The sequence below is a fragment of the Lissotriton helveticus genome, chromosome 3_1 (genome assembly GCF_964261635.1).
Source record: "Lissotriton helveticus chromosome 3_1, aLisHel1.1, whole genome shotgun sequence".
NCBI lineage: Eukaryota > Metazoa > Chordata > Amphibia > Caudata > Salamandridae > Lissotriton > Lissotriton helveticus.
In genome coordinates, this window is record NC_136061.1 from 1,755,154,234 (window position 1) to 1,755,173,354 (window position 19,121).

Genomic DNA, 19,121 nt, shown 5'->3' on the forward strand with positions numbered 1-19,121 from the left:
AGAGAGCATCTCCATTGGTCTTTTTAAGAACGTGAATAATTACAGACATTGCCACGTGTCTCCTCCACTATGCCCTTGTCCATTAATTCAGATATTATTGTTAAAAGGGCCATTTCTCCTTCCGCGGACAGTCAATACTGCCGGAGGCAGGGGAGAAGAGCACCTGGCTGGATGCGTACCACATGAGGGGATATGTTGAGACATTCCACAACAATAGGAGAGAGTAAGGGTTTTTAACAAATCTGTGAGGTGGGAACTCCCAGTCCCCTTCTTAAGTATTCAACAACAAAATGGAGGAGTACCCCCTGGAGGCGTAACAGAGAAAGGCTCTGTCCTTAGAGCTTAAGGCTCAGTGAAGCACAGTGTGCCCAACCTTTTTGCAGGACAAAGCATGTCCTTTTAGAAGACCCCTCACTCACCAACCTGGTTGGTGACATGCTTCATCATCGGGGTCCCACCCCGAAGGCCGAGTGCCAACAGGGTGTGCTTTGACACCTGACTACAGTGGAGCGGGTATATTTTCTTTTTTATGTGTGCAATACTTCTAAAGGTGATAAGTGGTTTAAATAGGGGCCAATACTACTCACTGCAAGACTTTATTCCTGAGTGATTGAACCCCCATAAAAAAGAGATGTGACACCTATGTCTAATTAGGTAGACTCCGGTGTCTAAGACGTGTAGTGTTTAAAAATAGCGACGTGTGCTATGTGATTTTAAAATTTAGGTCTACATGTTTCAACTATCTTGCGATTGTGGGTTTTCGTCAGGACCAGTGTGGGTGACCTGGGTGGTACGCACACGCTAAGGTGTGCCCTGCCCACGATCACGTGAAAATTGTTTGGAACCACAAACTTGTGGACCTTTGCAAAATATATAGTCTTCTCCCCAATCTGGAAGAAAAACTGAGAGAGCGGTGTAAGCCGCTACATTGGCGTCCGGGTTCCAAGAGCTGTGCTCACGTCACTTGTGGCTTCTGCTCATCGGACTGGAAACCTACTTGGTTCCTGTTCGGTACGCCCCGTGGATGTTGAGACACCCTACATCAGTGCCTGATGATGCCCAGAGGGAGGAAGGTAAAGACTGCAACTCTGGTGGGAGGGGACCTAATAGATACATATAGGAAGCTGCGGTGGGGGAAATTGTTAGGGATACACCTTGGGGACTACATGATATGGTCGCATACAGAGCTTTCAGTAAATCCATGCCTAACAAGTTTTCACTGCAACCTGTAGTAAGGACCAAGGGAGCGTCAACATGTGCAGGGCCAATATCGAGAGGAAGGGGTTCAGAGACAGGGCTGGTCATAGGTGTTCCTGCAAAACCCACGGAGACATTCATATTGCCAGAAAGGGGTGCCTCAGGGACTGACAGACAGGCAATAGAAGACCTGGTGGCCCCAGTATCCAAAAGAAAATTTTGATCGTTCCCCACAACTGACATTTGAACATATGGGCCCCTTTGATCCACTGGAATTTGCACTCTGGTAATACCCCTTTCCTGGCTGTCCTATGCTTGGTAGGACCCTGTCTCATCAACTTCATCATAATCATCATTGTAATAAGTGCGTGTTCCTTTGTACCCATCAAACCTATTGGCCGGGCGCTGACGGATGGGAGCGTCATACCTGGGCCTGCCTTCTTTATCCTATGGATGGGGCGGGCTGAGGTTCTGTGAATTCTGTACCCTTGGGTTCCATTTTGTGCATGGTAGCCATTTTGTGGTTGCCCTCACATAGGCCTATGACTGTGGCTGAACAAGTCTTTCAAGGACATGTACACCTTAGCTCGAGTTCGTGCTGACTCCTGTTTGACCTGAGTGAACTGACCCTGTTGCCTGAAGCTGACCTTGTTAAACCAGTTCCTGCCCTTTAGCTGATCAAGATTGAGGATCAAAGCACAGGACATTGTAGTGTTTGGTATGCACACACACACACCCCTTATCCTGCTTCTTATCTGTTTCTTTTCCTTCTTTTATGGTCTGTTTATGATATGGGTTGTGGTCCTTTTATTATGGGTTTGTCCGGCTTGTGTAAGAAGGAATGTTAGGTATTTTGCATGCTTGCAAAAGCTAGGACTGCCCCTTACTTGTATGCTGAAGTTTGTAACCCTGAGAGCATATAAAAGGCCTCTGTTCTCTGTACTCTTCAGACTACCTCATTCAGTTGCTACGGCTTCTGTGTGACGTGGCCTCACTTATTAAGTTTAATAAAGATGTCTTTTCATATTGCAGCTTCTGTGCCAAGTTCTTTCTTTATTAGTAAGTATTCCCTGAGAATGAAGACTACAGTTCTTCAGGGCCATGGTCCCTAGTCGGCCTCCCCTCCCTGGGAGCGCGAGACCGAGTCTTCCCTGATCGGATGTTTTCAGCTAACACTGGACACTCATCTATCCAATGGCCGTACCCCTTACAATAAGCACACTGATCTGTTTGGAGGGCTCCCGTACGTTGAGGGCTGGAGGGGGTAGACTGGCGAGCCCTCGGAGGGGGTTGGGGTTGAGTTCTTAAATTCCCGCGGGCATCGGGACCTCGGGGAGAGTAAGCCTGCTGCAGAAGTGCCTTAGTCTTAAGATCCCTAACCTTCTTACTTTCCTTGTCTCTACCTTCATTCTCCCTATTCTCGTGATATTGTGCCATAGCCAAGATACCAGTCATAGTTTGGGCAGACCACGTACTTACAACTTTCTTAAGCCTGGTGGAGATCTCAGGAATCAAGTTGCGGACAAACTTATCAACAAACACTGCGTGTGAGTCGTTCGGCTTACCGGATTGCAAAAATCCCTCGGGTAGGGTACCTCCGTCGGAGTCTCTCCGTGCACCTCCTCACATCCACCGGGCCTGACCTTTGTGCTCGTGGAGTCCCTGTTCAGGTGCCATTTGAAGAACCGGATTAACCCACTTACTGGGTCTCCGCGCCGGGGAACTGCCCAAGCCTTCCATACCCTTCATACGTGGTAAAAGGAGACACAGGAGCCTTCGTCTGCAGGAGGAACCCAGATTTATTCAAATAGCCCGGGCTATGGAACAGAGTCCCAAGTTCGTCAGAAACAAGACAGAGGAGGCTGCTGCTTTACTCCGCAGCTTACAAGCCTTTTAAACTTTTTCATCTCAGTCTTTTGGCTGTTAGTTCATTGTTCAATCAGGGCAGTGTTTGCAGCTGATAACCAGATCCAGACGACGTTTGTAGATGGTGACCTGGTCAAGGCTTGGGACACAAATCATTGTTCACTCGGCTTGATCAAGGCTCAGTCTTTCAGGTCATTGTTTAATCACCTTGATCAAAGCCCAGCAGTCAGACCATTGTCCAGATAACCTGATCACGGTGTCAAGGATGTTTACCAGGCTGGGAGCAGGAGATGGAAAACAAATCATTTACACAAGGTGTGAGTGTCTTGTGGCTTTCTGGTAAACTGCAAAGAACAGGGGGGGTTGGGTGTGTGACAGTTCCTGGGCAGAAGTGCAGGCTGCCAGATGTTTTTTGTCGGGTCAGTTAGAATTTCCTCAGGCATCAGCAGAAACAACCAGGTGGGTCGTGTGGAAGTGTTTGACACGAGATGGCAATGAAAAAGCAATGTAGTCCCTGTACAAATTATGCCTATCAGAAGAACACTTTTCCTCAGCCTGCTATCCCTACCCCTGCGCTGCCATTCCCCCTGCGCTGTCCCTGAGTGGTCTGCTGTCCCTGACCCTGCGCTGCCCGTCGCAGGTCCATACCCGGTGCCCAGCACCACTAGGACCATCTACCAGGACCACCAATCAAGGCCGTCACATGGCCACACACCGGATGCGCGCAGTGGGCATGCTGCCAACATACTGCTGGTTGGACAATACCCTGTGCCAGGACCCCACCCCTCCCGCCACCTGACGGTACACTGCCAAGAAACTCCAGGACCCTGGATGCTGAAACGACAGCTGCGTCTCTTCCTCCCCACTACCCACCAAAGGACCCTTCATCTGCTGACACTGACACTTTTCCTGAGACACAACCTACAAAAGATCCTGCACCACTCCTGCCCACAGAAACATCCCACAACTGATCTGATCCACTGTATCCTGCTCAATGCCCACTCCCTCTGCAAACAGCCATGGAAATCTGGGACACCATCACCACCCTCGCCAAGGATGTTGCCTTCATCACTGAATCGTGGGTCAACCCCTCCTTGAACTCCAACATCACCACCGCCACTCCCAAAGAATACAAGATGATACACCGAGACCGCACCAACAAACAAGGCGGAGGTATCACCATCATCTTCAAGGCAACCATCAGATGCTCCATCACCAACACCGACCCATCCCCTGTCAAGGAACACCTCAACTTCCTACTACAAACTGACATGAAGACCTCAATAAGAGGTACCCTTGCCTCCATACCTAGCTCAAGCAACATTCTGTGACTCCATCCCCCACCTTGTCGCCACGATAGCAATCGACTCTCACCACTACATCCTACTCAGTGACCTCAAATTCCACATTGACGACCCCAACGATGCAAACTTCATTGCCTTCCTGGAGAAGCTGAACAACATTGGCCTCACGCAACTGGTCACCAAACACAAGCACAAAGTCAGACACACACTCTACTCCATTTTCCCCTCCATCGACAGAATCAAATTCAACCACACCACAGAACTCACCTGGACTGACCACACCATCGTACACATTACCAACGCCCATCACACCATCACCAGGTATCAGACTCCCCCCCCAACTCAGCTGGAGCAAGGACATCAAAACTTAGTGGTGACAGGCCCTCACCACCTCCCAACCCGAGGCCTCAACAGACTTCAACCAGGCCCTCCAGAACTTTGTATCATGGATTACCAACATCACCGATGGGGTCGCCCCACTGAAACATATAAAATCTAATAAGACCTCCAAACATGCCAGCTGGCACCCCCTAGAACTCAGAACCAACAGGCGCAACTGCCACCAACTGGAGACGTTATGGTGCACCACTAAGAACCGTGCTGACAGAGCAGCTCATAAAGCAGCCCTCTGTAAATACCACCGGCACATCAAGGAAGCCAAGAAAGCAGCCGTCACCAACAGCATCAACTCCACAGCCAACCACAGAAAGAAACTTTTCAAATTAGTCAAAGAATTCTCCAACCCAAAAGCCATAGAGAACACCATCCACCTCTCCCAAGAACTCTGCGACATCCTCTCAGACTACTGCCACAGCAAGATCACCACGATCTACAACAATTTCAACCTCCAACCCACCACCCTCAATAATAATGACCTCAAATAACAAGCAAAGATTAGCTGAACAATTACCACCCGTTTCTGCTCGGCTCCCTGACCACCTCAGTCATTATACCTTCCATCCAATCTCGGGCGTCCATCGACCCCTGCCCCCACCACCTCTACAACCCCATTCCAAAACCAGTCAGCATGCAACTCATCAGGATCCTCAACACCTCCATTTCCACAGCAACCTTCCCGGACAGATGGAGACATGCAGACATCAGACACTTCCTAAAGAAAGCCTCAGTCGACCCCAGCAATCCAAGATATTATCGTCTGATCTCCCTGCTCCCCTACCTTGCCAAAGTAGTTGGGAAAGCCATCAACCAGCAGCTCACCAAATTCCTGGAACAAAACCATCTACTGGATGCCTCACAATGAGATTCCATGCCAACCACAGCCCTGAAACTGTGCTTTTTGCTGCTATAGATGAAATCAAAACACTCCATGACGTGGAGAAACTGAGTCCCTGATCTTCCTTGATCTCTCTGCAGCATTCAACACCGTCTCCCAAAACATCCTCATCAACAGATTCTACAACATAGGCATAGAGCAAGACACCCTCAAGGGGATTGCCTCTTTTGCTACAGGACAGACACAGAGAATCCTACTGCCTCCCTTCACCTCGGCCCCCAAAGACATTATGTGCAGCGTACCACAGGGATCATCCCTTAGCCCCACTTTGTTCAACATCCACATGATCCCCCTTGCAGATGTCTTCAGAGCCCATGGACTAAACAAAATCTCCTACGCAGACGACACTCAACTGATCCTCTCACTCATGAGGAGTCCTCCTACACCAAAACCAACTTCTGCAATGCCATGACTAATGTAGCCAAATGGATGAGAGACAACTGCCTCCAACTCATCTCCGACAAAACTGACGTACTGATCTTCAGGAAGAACACCTCTACATGGGACCATAGGCGGTGACTTGCAGAACTCGGACCTACACTCACACCGACCAACCATGCATGCAACCTCTGTATCATCCTCAACAGCCAACTGACCATGAATCCACAATACAACACAGCCGCCTCCTCCTACTTCCACACACTTCACATGCTCCACAGAACCTTCAGATGGATCCCAACCAACACCAGAAAGATAATCACTCAGGCCCTCGTCACCAGTCGCCTCGACTTCAGCAACACCCTCTATGCTGGCATCTCCACCAAGCTTCTCAGAAGACTCCAGACCACACAGAACGCCACAGCCAGAATCATCCTGGACCTCCCCAAATGAACCCATATCGCTCCCCACCTGCGGAAACTTCAGTGGCTCCCCATCCAGAAGAGATGCTAGTTCAAGATCCTCGCACACGCCTACAAAGCCCTCAGCAAACTAGGACCTGCCTACATCAACTATCGACTGAACTTTTACCAACCCTCTAGACCTCTGTGCTCCTCCTCACGCCCACGCGCACTAACCTCCTGCATCAGTTGCAGCCACAGTGATGGCTGGTCCTTCTTCTACATGACTGCCAAGACCTGGAACAAGGTTCTTCGATGGGGACACAGAGCCCAGATACCCCTAGAGGTGACAGTGTTGAGCTTTACAAATGCTGATTGATTCATTGATTGATTATAACCTAAAACTAAAAAATATTTACCCTACTTACCTGTAGTACCCAAAAGGATCATCTGCACACCATAATGTATAAACTTTTCAAATTTCAAGGAAATCTGTTCAGCTGTTTTCACTCGACGTCCAAGCATTTATGGAAAATGCATTGGTGGAAAAATGTGTTTGGGATCTCCTTTTATCTTTGCATCCCCTTGACCAATCACCACAAAACTTTTCATCCTCCGCCAATGTAGAAAAATCTAAAAGTCGGGAAAGTTTTGTGGGGATTCATCAAATGGGAGTAAAGCTATTAATGAGCAAAATTACAAGGATTTTCTATACCTTGGAATCCTAACTATGATGGAATATAAGGTCCTATTAAACCCCAAATTCGTACCATGGCTGCTGATCCCTCGATCTAGATGTTCAGCCCTGCCACTTGCGGTTTGGGAACAGAATCTAAAACAGAAACAAAGTTAACAACCTGTTCACCTACTCCCTCCCATCTACTTCCCCCTGGCAATTTTCCGAAAGCAATTTGACAACCATCTACCCAGCTCCATGAAGTTTCCCTGACCCCCATCTGCCCACTTCTGTAGCGACCCTAGTCCTGAAACAATGAGTCCTAATCCACTCGGGTCCAAGCCAATCAGTGCCAGGCCTCTTGTGAAACAGACAGCAGCTGGAAAGACACAACTGGCTTACCATCAATATGCTTATATACTGTCCTCTCACTGACTGACCTGGTCGGATGGTGGTAACCCAACGTACCTGACAAATGCCTGCTAGAAGGTAAAATCTCAGTTGAATGCTTTTGTCCTCTTTTCTCAGGTCAGTCTTAGACTTGTACAACCAGACATTTAAGTATTCCTCGCAGAAACGCGCCACTTCCCTCAGAAAGCCCTTACTCCCCCTAAACTCCAGTAGCTCTGACACCTGAAAGGCCCCAAAAATATCCATGACATAAGGGTTGAAAATAAAGCTGTCTCACTATTGTCCGTACAAACTCTGTGAAGGGACTTAATTATGTTTCTCAAATATCCATGGTCATAAGCCTCTGAATGTAGCCGTTTTGCTCTACTCCCTTATCCAACCTTCCAAAATATTTTTGCTGAGTTTGCCAGCAGAGGGGGCATTGCCCCACAAGAGCTTGTCCATAAATTTAATACCTGCTAACTTGCCCAAAATAGTTACCCTCGTCTGGCCGGTATATATGAGAGAGATTTTAAATTGCACAACATCCTCTACTCTCTCCCATTCCTGCAACCTCCACATACCCCCCTCGCTAAAAATTCAGACCAAGCCCGATAGTATGCCCTTCTCATGGAGATACTAAAGACTCAGCTACCAATTGGAGCATCCTCTCTCTCCTAGAGACCAAACTTCCTGTGGCATCCATGTCCTCACTCTGTCCGCCTCCCTGGCCAGGCCACTGTGAACGAGACAAAGCATTGTCATTGTCATTGTCCACACCGGGCACGTGTTGGGCTCTAAAAATGATGTAGAGTCTCAAGCAGTGCAATACAAACACTCTCAGCAGCAGCTACAACATGGCTCCCTGGTGGACTACCTATTCCCTACCTGCACAATGACATGTTGTCGACTCTGAAAATAACTCACCTATGTGCCAGTTATTCCCCATTTAGCACCACCGCCACTACCAGGGGAAAGAATACTAGGGATGCAATACAACACTTACCATCTTTCCATGTCTCTGGCCAATCTTCTGCACACCAATGACCTTGCCAATAAAGGCCAAAGTCGCATCCTCCCAATGCGTCTGGGAAAATGTGGACGTCTCATTTTATGTCAGTCAAAGCTGCTAGTGGAAGGATTGTAAGACGGGTCTCCACATTCTCAAGTCCTCTTTAACACCTGCTGACAACCTGATTTGATGGTGAGTTAAGGGCAGTCCCGAGAGTGACAAACCTAGTCATCTTTAGAAAGTTCTCCCTGCTCTCACTACTTTGCAGGCGGAGTTTAGATGACCTAACAAGACCTACACCTCCTTTACTGTCACCTTATGTTTACTCAGCATTGTTTTCAGCTGGTTGTGCATTGTAAGTTTTTTCCCCTTGCAACCGAGCCCCCATGGCCGTTGACTCAGTCTCAATATCCAGAAAAGACAAGACTGTACTGGGTCCCACTGTCTTCTCTCTCGCCAATGGTACAAGTAAATCACACATGAGCTCCTGGGAGCTTCCCAGCAGGCACTGGCAGACTCTGGGACTGGGAGTAATCTACAAAGAAGAATTCATCAAGGTAATGTGTCATATGGTCGTGCTCTGTGTACCAAATGAAAAGCCACTGCAGGAATGTGCTAAAGCACTTGAATAAATACACGAAATGGAGCAACCCATTGAGAGTGCTTTATCCATGTACCATCGTCCTCGAATTGGATGCCCAGCAGTTGAAAGTCGGCAGGGTGTACCGGCAAAAAAGGAAGGCAGACTGAATGTAGCTCTTAGCCGTCAGTGTCCCCTGTTCCACCTTTTCCACTAATGCCAAGGTCACATCCACAGATGAATATGTCACTGAAACCTGTTCGGATGGAATAAAGTCATTAACCCTCTGTCCATCATGCCATGAATGGTGTTGAATTAACCTAAACTGCCACGCTCTATTTTAAGTACCACGCCGATTGAAGACACAATGATGTTTTCCATAGGCCAATCCTTAAAGGGACCCGCCATCATACCTTCCTGAATCTCTTTGCTCAGTTTCTCCCTCACCACTTCAAGTTAGCTGCCCAGTGACACACGCTCGGGCAATCGTAACCCAATCTGATACTGTCTCTAAAACCTCATAGCAGTAACCGAGTCTCATGAGTTCTGTCATTGTGTGAGAGCCAAAATGTGAGTCTCTGCAAGTTAATGGGTGTATGAGTCCTTCCCTTCAGATCCCTGTCCACTGCTACCTGACCTGTAGCTCATGGCCAACCATGTTGCTGCCATGGCAGGACCCCCTGCTGACTACCCAGGCCTCCTTGCTGCTGTCCATAACTGATGTATAACAAGCCCCGTCCACACCAAAGCAGGTGACCTATGGGTGTCAGCCTGCGCACTTCGAACATTCATGTTGGATCTTACTAAGTTCCTTTGAGCAGAATCTTCTATTTTAGGCCCATCAGGCTCCACCCTAGCTACCCTGGCCTTTGCTCGAACCCCCCACCTCTCACCGGGTGGGGCACCCCTGGAAGAGCTTCTAAACGATCGGCAAACCACTAGCAGTAAAAATGGTTTTGCTATATTTTTCCGGGTCCATAGTGTGTTGTCATAAGTTAGTGTCCAGTTTCCCTAATTGTGCTGTTGAATAGCTTCAACTAATCAGTAGGAACTGCACGTTTGTGGACGGCATACACGTTGGGATGGTGCCAGACTGATTCTGTGCACCCCCTCAGGATATGTTACTCCATGGACCAGCTATCCCACAGTGCCACCATAAGCCCCCCTATACCAGACAGGGAGGAAATGGTTATGGGAACCACTGTATATGACCACTGAATATGACAATCCCGATCCTTCAGGAATCATGGTGACGGATCTAGAACCATTGTGCTCTCTTTTGGTCAGAGAAATGTACACAGAATACCCAGAGGGACATATTCAATATGTATTTAACCAATGTAATTCTTCTAAAGAATATATGTGCTGCAATGATCAATAGACAGATGCACATAATTAGCGGTATCAAGACAGTCATCAAAATTAAATGTTCCACCACCTTGCTGAAATAATGTATATATGCAAGCATATGAAATATTATACCAATCTGGTGTACTCCTACTATGCGTACCCTTACCTAAGTTTCTAGGGTGTATGTGTATGTTCTGCCAAGAACCATTACCTGTAGGAAAAGAGTGTAGGACTCCATCTTGGTAACAAGCTGAACACCTCTTACGGAGATATCAGTCAGCTGCTGGGCAAAAGCATCAATGTGTAGAGAGCTCTCGGTGACAGCAGAAGTGCTGCTCTATCAACACCCAGAAAACGATGTTTATTTATAACAAAAGTCTTTCTTGCCTTTGGCTGAGATTGTAATTAGGCTGCCATTGTTTGTGTGCAACTGATACTATGTCGCCATATGTGAGAAAATATCAAGCACATTTTCAGAATGTATGTGTAGGCCTTGTACATAGTGTCAAGGCAATACGATAGTATTCTTGCGAAGTTGACTTGAGCAAGCAAGTTTAGTGTGTCCAAGAAACTAAACCAATCTGTTACGAATGCAAATGTGTGTCAAAAGTTGATGGGAAAAAGTGAAGGCAATATTAGGAAGAACCTGTGTTCATGTAAACTGGCAACATTTCCTTCTAGGCTCAACTGGGACACATTACACCCACTCCTAGGACATAAGTTGACTATGAAGCTATCTAATGCTAGAATCCTATTACTAAAAATGCAACAGCATATGTAAAGGAAATTGCTTAAAAATCGAATTGTAAAAAAATGATTAAAAAAGCACTGATGTGACAATTCTCTATCGTCACCGACACCTGCTGCCGTTTTGACAACTCTAATTCTTCCCTCTTAGAACCTTTTCGACCTCAGTTCCATATGAAGGATTTTCAGTATTTCAACAAACTCCCCCTTCCAAATTCTCTCTTCAGTAGACTGCAAGAGGTGGACCCTAAACGGCTTGGACCTTTCCATATAAGGCAACTTCCTGATCTTCACCTCTTTGCTCTCCGGTTTATTACCCGCGTCCATATTTGTCTCGCTTTTCTGATCTCCCCAGACCCTACATCTAACCCCTTGCCACTGCCCCTACCAGATAAACACCTCTGGTCTATGTTCCCCTTCCCTTGCCCTTTGACCTCCTGTGTACTATCCCCTTGCTTCAGTATGTTGTTGTCTGTGCACACTGTGTGATCCTCCGTGCCAACACCAGTGTCCCACAAACATAGACCTTTACTTAAGTGGGCCTACCCCCTGTCTTGAGCCTCCCTAGTCTCAACCCCAAAGGACGCCATCCTTAGGCGGACCTGCTTGCTTTCTTGAGGCTCCCTAGCCTCGACCCCAATGGACACCGCCCATGGGCGGGCCTCCTTGCTTTCTTGAAGCTCCTTAGCCTTGACTCCAGTTGACACTATGCAAAGCGTGTGTGGCCCATATTTTGGTATCTTACGTGGCACCAAGATTGATGCCCACTCGGGCCAGCCGCTTCGCCATCGTCTGTTGCCGCTAGGTCCTAACCTGTCCTCTCGGGTGCTTCTGGGTACACAGATCCTGAAAAACACTAACCACAGATGGATTAGAAGACCCACCCCCTGCACCTTCCTCCCATTAATGTAGAACTTCTGCCTGCCCCTCATTATCATTCCTCAGCTCCCCTTCCTCCAGACTTTCCTCTTCATAAGCAAGCCTTGACTGTTCAGTCTGTGCCTCTGGTTCTCTGAGTGCACCGATGTCTACCCGCTTCTAAAGGGGCTCACTTGCATGTAAAAAATGCTCATGGGGTAACCTACCAAGGGGGTCGTACCATGCCCTCCTCGAGATGCAGGACGCATTGTCCCCTAGTCCGTCTTGCTGGAGGATGCTCCAAATCCTCCCGCCAGTTCCACACTAAAACCTTCTTGTGGCCGTGATCTTGATGTTCCCCGACAAATTCCAGCTAGCTACAAGGGGCCGTGCTGTCTCTTTTCCACTGCGCCATTGAGCTGCATGTGGCTCTACCAAGTTCATTCCCCCACCCAACTCACCGACCTGAAAGATAGAAACATGGCCTGGTGTGTCTCCACGTTTCAATTACCCACCTGTCTTCCTCCCCAACACTACACTCACCCGTACGACCTCGGGACCCTCTACCCGCAGGGATTGGCCTAATCTAGATGACAACCTGGCCTCCCCTGCTACTGCTCTACCCTCCGTTGACCCCTGCCATGTCCCAAATTTAACTGCCCTCCCATACACCCTGTTTTGGGGCTTCACCCCCAGATCGCTGGCTGCGCTCCCCAATGTAGACCTCCCGGTCTCATTCAAACCCTCCTCCTGCCCCTCTGCTTCACCCTCACTCCATTCTAGGCTAGCTACTGTCACCAATGGGCACTGAAAACCTGCCACTGGTGTCCCCCCATGATGCCCCCGGGGGCCACATGTTGCCTCCTTTTACCTCCCTGCCCAGGACTGCCCTGATTCCCATAGGCACCCGGTCCACCCATGTATCATTGCTCCAATCAAAATTGTTAAGATCTCTATCCTGCAGTGATTCTAGCTCTTCTGCCTTCCCCCAATCCACTTTGTCAGCCTCCTCTAGCATTAACTGTTCATACACCTCCCTGAAGTCCACTTGCAGCTGTTCCTGACCAACCTCTGCACTTCTACGTAATTCTTTAATCTTCTCTCTCAACCTCCTCACCCTCCCCATCGCGGTGTTCTCATTTGGGCTCTGCCGGCAAAATTCATTCCTACTCAAGGGCCCCTCCCTCTGCGTGAGGCCGGGTGCACTTCAGCGGTGGGTCCGCCCACTTTCTTCAACCATTAACCGCTTCCGCGCTACCGCGAATTCCCGCTGTGCGCTGGAATTTCAAAAATGGCTTGTTTATGACAAAGCCAGTTCGTCATCCGCGTACCGCAGGTAACGCCCATGACGAGCTGGCTTTGTCATTAGCGCGGAAGCGGTTAAGCCTTGTTTGCACTCAAAGAGGCCTTGCGTCGCCTGCCACTGGATACCTGCACCAGCGGTCTAACCACTCGCGCAGGGCATCATCCACATGGTGCTCCTGCACGCTGCATGATCTTCCCTTTACCGCCCCCTCCCCCCCCCCCGTTCGGGGCTGCTCTCCTCATGCCAGAGAGGCCCCATTTTCTTACCTGCTCCCCTCCAGAATACTGGGGCCAGCACAGCGATGCACATGCCATCACCGTGGCCACAACCCCATCCACGGCCTTATGGGCAGACGCCTACTGCGTTGCTTAGCCCCATCGGCCAGCAAGTCCAGACTTCTGGCTTCGAACAGTAGCCTCACCGCCTGGGCCACCTTGTCTTCTTCAGCCACAACAAACACCATCGCTCTAAGTAACCAATGACACTATAGCTAAATAACCTTAACTAATTAATCCACGCACTAAATGCTCCCTTACAAAAACGCTACTGCACAGGTACCAGCCACTGTGTCACCAAGACAAAATGGTGGCTGGGGCCTTAACATAGCAGGTTATATATAGCTTGAGCTTTAGAAGTAGCCCAAAAGAGCACATACCCCCGAGCAGTCTCTGGACTGCTCCACTTCCCCAAAATACCCGGAGGACAGACCTCCCTGTGGTCGGCTGCCTCACAAATCCCCCTTGTGCAGTGTCCACCCCTCTATCCCCAACGTGCAACCCCCTACTTGTGTGCATTGTGATGGTCGGTAGGTGCATGCATGTTTGTGGGTGGGGACATTGGTAGTAATAAACGCAGGGGCAGTTCCTCCGTTAAGGTGAAGGAGTGTCGCCCCACTGAAAAATTGCCCCAAAAATAGAAAAATAAAATGGTAATAAAGTTCATTTGTTACCATTTCATCTCACAAAACCCCACCTCGAGCAGACTGTCAGGACAGCGGGCAGGGCATTCTGTGTTACTGACAGTCAGGCAGCAGCAGAAAGCAGTGATAGGCAGGGTATTTAGGTTTAAAGTGTGCATGTCTTTTTGGCGGGCCGTCTTGCGACATTCTGTTGAGGGAAGAGGCGCAGATACAAGGGCTCGTTATGACCCTTATAAGGACTCTTGAAGAAAATCCTCTGCAATCACTTCTCCCTCGCCCCTATTTTGGTCCCCTCCCAAGCCAGTCCAGAGCACCTGCCCCCAAGGTCAAGCCCTCCTCCCCTGACCCTCTCTTGGGAAGCCCAAAATATTTAGATTACTCAGAGTTTCGCATCTGTCACTCAAACAATGGGGACCAAGGACAATGCCCTTCTGCTGCCAAATGCTGCCCCCTTATGTTCGCGCCTCAAGCGAGCTCTCCCTGCCCCAGGTGCCCCTCGTGTGCAGGACCCCCGAGGCTGGTTTCGCTGAGACGTCCCTGGCGAAGCGGAGGGGAGGGCTACGCATGTCATGGACACACCTGGTTCCTCTGATAGGCCGCTGAGTCTGGGCTCGAGCCAGTCACGTGATAACGGCATCCCGCTTTCATTCCGCCCTGGATAGCCGAAGCAAAATGGAGTACAGGCCTGATGGCAGCACTGTGAGCCCTACTACAACTACCGTCGAACCCTGTGGCTTAAACACTACTGATTTTCACCACGGAACCAGCACACAGCACGTAGATGAAGCCTCAACTAGACCAATCCAAACAGCACCACTACCGAGGGCAAGAATGTGCACAGCCCTTTGGTTAGGCTAAGAATGGGCTTATCTTCCATAGCGCTTTAATAGAGACTTGAAGCACATCTAACTGGTGCTATGAATCAACAAGGAACCGATGAACACAACACTACTATTCAACAGCGTACCCATCCCAACACAAGCATCCTAGAACGGATTGGTGTCACTACAACGCATGCTTTTACCACGCATGCCTTTACAACGCGGTTTTTACCATGCAGTCCATTACAACGCATAATGCTTTTAGGCGCTGGATAGTGAATTATTTAATTTACTATTCCAACTCCAGTCCCCGTGGATAGCAGGGAAGGTGTTGGATAGTATATTAAATACATTCCCTATCCTAGAGCGCCCCCCAGCGCATTGCGTTGTAATGGTTTGCGTGGTAAAAGTTGCGATGTAATGGTAGTGCGTTGTAAAAAATTTGTTGTAACCGTGCTACACCTCCTAGAACGGACTGATCCACAAATCACTACAATGCAGCAAGAAACCGATCCAGAAAGCTCCGCCGTTCAACAATGGGTCGATCTACTAAGTAATACTGCATACAATTGGACCGATCCAAGCAGCATTGCTAACCGAAAATGGGGCAATCTAACCAGCAGTACCATCCAACAGTGGACATATCCAAACAGAAGTACCACCCACATCCAACAATTTACCAATCAAAACAACCTTACCGTTGAGCAATGGACATATGCATGTAGCACAACTCTCTATTCATTTACAAATTCTTACAAGAGGCACATTCAGCCAGGAGGTTTGTAAAAAACAGAAACAGCTCCACATCCACACAAGGGCCATCCAAACCACAGTACATGCAGCCATGGACATGTCTATATCAAAGCGCACCTACCCGATAGGCAGGGCCACTGGAATTATGCAGAAGGAGAGGACAAATTATGTGGCAGGCTTGAGTAAATTATGTGGCATGAAAAGGCAAACTATGTGGCACAATGTGGCACATTTTGTAATTGTATTACTTCATTAGTTCATCATTTTTGAATTTGTGAACACTATCTGGATAATGGTTGCACCTCATTATTACCTTTTTAATACCCAAATATGCCAATAAGCAACAGAAAGGTGACCAGTCCAGCTTTGCAAAAGGTCTTCCACTGTGCAGCAACACGTGTCAGTGCATTATTAGTAACTTTTGAACCGTTTGAGCTACCAAAAAACGTTTTTGTTTTTAAAATCTGCAGATTATGCAGCAGATGATGGATTATGGCGCAAATGCAGTAATTCGTTGATTATGTGAAAATCACAGCAGCCGTACAATTGTGTAATTCCTGTGGCCCTACCAATAGGACATTCAAACAAATGCAACTAACTGCCAATCATTCGAAGGTCCATGCAAACGGCAGTACAGGTAGCGATGGGCCCAGAGAATCAGCACATTGAGCCATGTGCCTCTTCAAACCAAACTACATCCAGCCATGCACCCCTGTCCCACTGAAGTAGTACTGTTATCAAGGAATAGGCCTATCAAGACAGCACTAAATCTACCAGTGAACCACTAGATCACAATAGAGCTTGTCATGGGATCACAAACAACACTTCTATCCTACCACAGGCAAAGAGTTCACGCATCCATTCATAAGTCTATCAAAACTGCACTTGTGTAAACAAGAAATTTACCAAACATTGCTTCTGGGGGCATTTCCCACACCAATATTATCTAGCCACAAACCAACCCAAACTCTGCTAAGAGACAACCAAGGCCACAGTAAACTGCACTACCTTCCAGTCATGGGCCCATCCAACTGGCACTGCCATCTGCTGTGTGCTTTCCCAACTAGTACTGTGTTGAACTGTGGTCTCATTGTGGAACTGCATGTTTATTACTGGCCTCTGGAATGTGTGTCTGTGCAATCCTGTTCATGTCACGGGCACTGCCAGAGGCGATGGGTAGTGACATGAACAGGATTCCCCAGACACACATTCCAAAGGCCAATAATAAGCATGCAGTTCTACGATGAGCCCACAGTTCAAAAACATCACCACCCAGCCATGTGCGTTTCCAAGCAGCACTACTATTCAGTCATGTGATCTGTCCACACCTCATCAGCATCCAGCCAAGAGCCCATGTAACCCACGTTTCCACCCAGCTACAGCCAATCCACATAACGTGCATTATCGGCCCAACCGCACCGCTATCCAGTTATGTGCCCGTCTGAACCATCTGCTTTCCAAACATGCGTCCTTTCAGGCTACACTATACTCTGCGCCTGCCCGAGGCCACGCAGTGGCCATCAAGAGGGCGGGTACCTAGTCAAGGAGGGCGGTCCCGCCCCCCCACTGTAATGTCCGGCACCTCCGCCTCACCGGTTGGAGGAGGCGGCCGGCCGAGAATCTCGTCCGGGCGGCGGGGAGGGGCTTATGGTGTACTTATGCTGCGGCGCCCCTTCCTCGAATCCTCTTTGCCGCCCGGACGCCGTCGCGACCTCGCTGAACACTCTTTTGTCGTCTTTCGTCGTTTCAAGGTGAGCGGGGCCTCGGGCCTTTTGTTGCCTCCACCCCCCAGTCCCTGCTTGGCCGCCTGCCCCCTCGAGGTGAGGTGAGAGCTGGCGAGGTGGCCCGTGAAGGCGGGCTGCTGTGGGGGGTGGGGGACGTCCGGGGCCGTTGCGGTCCTTGTCCCTGGCGGATGCGGGTTGCGGCGGGTACTTTACGGGCCCCACAGCGGTTCCCCGAGCAGCTGACCGTCGTCAACGGGATGGGGCCGGGGTGATTTGTGCGGCCTTGTGGGATTGGGCCTGTATTTACGGGGGGTTTGTCGACCTCCGCTCGCTTTCCCCGCCTATCTTTCTCCCGTCGGGGTGGCCATTTTGTGTCCTGATCGGCGGGTTATTTGTGGGGGGGCCTGCCCGCGTGGGTGAGGTATGATGTTGCTGGATCGCGTGTGCTGTTCCCCCTTTGCCTGCCAGTCGCGCATGGGATGCTTGCCGCTCGAAATGTATTTAACCTTTTCCTTCATGTATAGGCAGATCTTTCCATGCTCGAAGTTTCGAATCCTTTCGGTTTGCATCTGTTGTACATGCTTAAGTAAATGCCGTATCCACTTTAATGCAGCTGTTTTCGATTATTGATGCTTTGTGTTACGTTCCTTGATGGCGCGGGGCATGTTTTCGAGGGGTTGCAGGGAACCAATTTACAGCTTGCGGGCTCATTTATGTCTGTTTTGGCCAACTTTACGATTATGCTCAAGTCAATACATGTGTTAGTTAGTAGTTTCACTATGCTGGAGGGCTGGGTGTGTTATGGTGCGGCGGATGTTCTCCTAATGATGCCTTATAAAATGTTTCAATGTTTGTGACGTGATGGCGCGGCGGATGTATTCGGAATGTTGATTTATAACGCTTTTGTGTTTGTAGCGTCGTCCCCCCTGTGGTCGCACGCATGCTGGAGTTCAATATGCGGTTTGCTATGTTTTCTGAGTGTGGGGAGGTGGGCAGAACACGACGTGTTCGACGCTGCTTTGGCTTGGCGCATCGTTTGGCTCAAATGTTTCTTTCACCGAGATCAAGGTGAGGGACCTGGCGGGCGCCCGCCATTTCGTATGCCCCTCCCCGGGGGTGCGGAGTGTTTACACTGCCGGAGGTAGGGGGGGGCCTGCGTCCTGGGATCCCGGGCCTACAGGGGCTTGGCTGCCGGGCGCATGCCTTTCAAATTGGCGTAATTTTCTAATCATTGGTTTTTCTTACAGAAGACGTGTGGAGGTTGCGCATGGGTCTCATCTTGGTTGGCGCGTGCGCACGCTTTGCGGCTCCGGTGGGGCCTCGTTGTTCACATGCCTCTTTCCCTTTGTCTTTTAGAGTCCGGCCGTTTGCGCGCAGTCGCTTCCGCGCCTAGCCCTTCCGTGGTTACCGGATATCGGGACATCTTGTCGCACCTTCTGCCGCACGCCTTATTTTGCGCACACGCTTACGCAGGGGAAGCGCAAGGTACGTTTTCACACGCGCGTGATTGATGGGTTTGTAGAGAGTCTCACGCATCCTGAATGT